This window comes from Dipodomys spectabilis, unplaced genomic scaffold (assembly GCF_019054845.1).
Source record: "Dipodomys spectabilis isolate Male_0828 unplaced genomic scaffold, ASM1905484v1 ptg000989l, whole genome shotgun sequence".
NCBI classification, from domain to species: Eukaryota; Metazoa; Chordata; class Mammalia; order Rodentia; family Heteromyidae; genus Dipodomys; species Dipodomys spectabilis.
This window is the reverse complement of record NW_024871666.1, coordinates 4,802-7,190: the sequence shown is the minus strand read 5'-3', so window position 1 is coordinate 7,190 and position 2,389 is coordinate 4,802. Positions and strand designations below refer to the sequence as shown.

Here is a 2,389-nt window from a genome sequence, read left to right as displayed (position 1 = left end):
TTTTAAAACTTTAATATGCGCTTGCTTCCACCTCCTTTTATTTTTATTATTTTTTTTTCATTTTTGCTTGTCCTGGGAGTTGAAATTGGATTTCAGATGCTCTCTCAGTGCATACATGGGACTAACCATAACATTTGGCTTTTGTGGGGAAGTTAATTGGAGAGAAGAGCTATGCCAGATTCAGGAGGCTGAAAATTGAAGAAAGTCCTTAATGCTCTCTTCTCTAATTAACCACTAAAGGCTTACTTGGACCTCCTATCACTCTACAATCCCTCACGACGGACCTGGTCATCTACAGACACTTTCTTGTAAATGTCATCCTTTGAAAACATGTACAATTCTATTTGTTCCTCATCTTAAGATCTAAACCTACATAGCGCTGATCTCAATTAGTCATGGAATACCAAATACGATAGGAAGACAAACCTGAGAGAGACACACGCAATACAAAAGCAGAGCTTGCTCAGTTCCTCAGCACTCAAAGAGGGGAGGATGTGGAAGGGGGGAGAACTTCATGAGCCTTTCTACTCTTTATTTTAGCAGTGGGTTGTGGGAAATGTGTGGTTTCATTTCAACATGAAAATATCTCAATGCATGGCGATCTTGCCTGATGGGTTTGTATTTTCTGCATAAATGTTATGGAAACTCATACATAACTCTTTTCATCCTGCAGTAAAGGTCAAAGCAGCAGCAAATGGAGATGAAAACAGATGATCTCCAGAGTCACAACTTAAGAAGGTTTCAGAGGATGGGGATTTTCCCTTGACTCCTTTTCCACTTTCTTCTGATAGCTCGTAACTGTAGGGGTGATGTTGACAGTTGTTTTTAGGAATTTTTGTTTTTCTCCAGATTCAAGTCTTATCTCTGCTTAGTTTGTTCTCTATGCAGTATTTGACTTGCTCAGCTCTTGCCTGATTGTATCAACGAACTCCTCTTTCAGCTTGGTTAGTTCTTTTCTCATCTCATCTAAAATATCCTGCTTCAGTCTGTCACAGTCAAGGCTTTCTGTCTGGACCCGGTCGGCACTGGGCTAGGACAAGGGTGTGGACTTATAATGGCTCATAGGACATGTTGTCAAAAACAATCTGATTTTTCCTTGGAGAGTCTCATCTGGAGATGACGGGTGACTTGCTGCCATTCATTGTATTTGTTCTTTCCCAAGGTTTCCTGGTTGGTTCAGGTGTACTTGTTGATGAGACCTTAGAAGTTACAGGTTCTGATTCTTCATTTTTTGCTTCTATTGTTGATCTCTTTTCAGCCATTTTCCTCCTTCTGGCCAGCAGGAGACTCATTTCCTCCATTATGCTGCTACCTGCCAAGGGAACGGGTCCATTTCCACCACCCATGTCTGTTTTAGCTGACACGGAGTTCATATCTGTGAACACCGGGCAAAGAGGCATCTTCCACATGTGACAATTTCCTAAGCTTGGCTCCAGCAATCGCAACTGCAAGTCCAATTAAAGGAAGATTGTCTTCTGAAAAGGATCCTGAAAAAAAATCTGGATGCAGGAAGGGAGGGGCAGGAGGTGGTACAGGAGAGGGTCTTGATTAGGAAGAGGGCGTGGGGGAGGAGGGCTAATGGATAGCAGTGGGGGTGAAGGAGGAGGTTCTGGGGGAGGAGAGAATACAGAGGCCTGGGCTGGACCTGGTGGGAGTGTTGGAGGAGATGGAGGTGCACGTGGTCCCAAGATAACACCCTGCGGGGCTGGAGCCTCCGACAGCAGAGGCTTCCTGAAAGCCTGACTCAGAAGCAGAGGGGTCTCCCAGCTCAGAGTTTACAGGGGTCTCCACAAAGGCAGAGGTGGCATTACTCGGCACTCTGCTCTCTTGATCCCATTCCACTTGCTCCAGCTGCTCCATCTGCTCCCGCTCCAGCTGCTCCACCTCTCTCTTTCCAACCTCTCTCCAGCCTCTCTCTCTCTGGTCTTTCCCTCTCCATTCTTTCTCTCTCCAGCCTGTCCCTCTCCAGCTCCTTCTGACGTTTCTGTTCTTGCAGTTGTCTTCTTTGGATGTCCAATTCTTCTTGGGATGGGCCATTTTGAACTTGATCAGGCAGTTGTGAATTTTATCTAGGCAATTTTGTTCCTGCCTCCTGTGAATTCAGCACTTCTAAGGCATGCATCATTGCACTTGCGAAGACATTAGCATCCTCTTTGCTGCCATAGTTAAGACTATATACCTGCCTGGCATCTCGCCACTGGTGGAAGGTCTGTGTTGCTTGATTATACTTTAATCCTTTGGGGATGGCACAACTGATTCCCAACTGATGATCCTGGATCTTCCTGCCCAGCACTCTGAATGTGTTGTTGCATGTATGGTGATAGATATGAACTCTGCTGAACCCAGTTGAACCACAGCTGGCACCCACTTTTATTGGCATCATCACAAA

General features: G+C 45.3%; 1 pseudogene; it reads right to left on the bottom strand.

Annotated features, from left to right (window-relative positions):
- Window positions 1–880: 880 nt before the first annotated feature.
- Window positions 881–1,860, bottom strand: LOC122102918 (annotated as a pseudogene).
- Window positions 1,861–2,389: the final 529 nt, after the last annotated feature.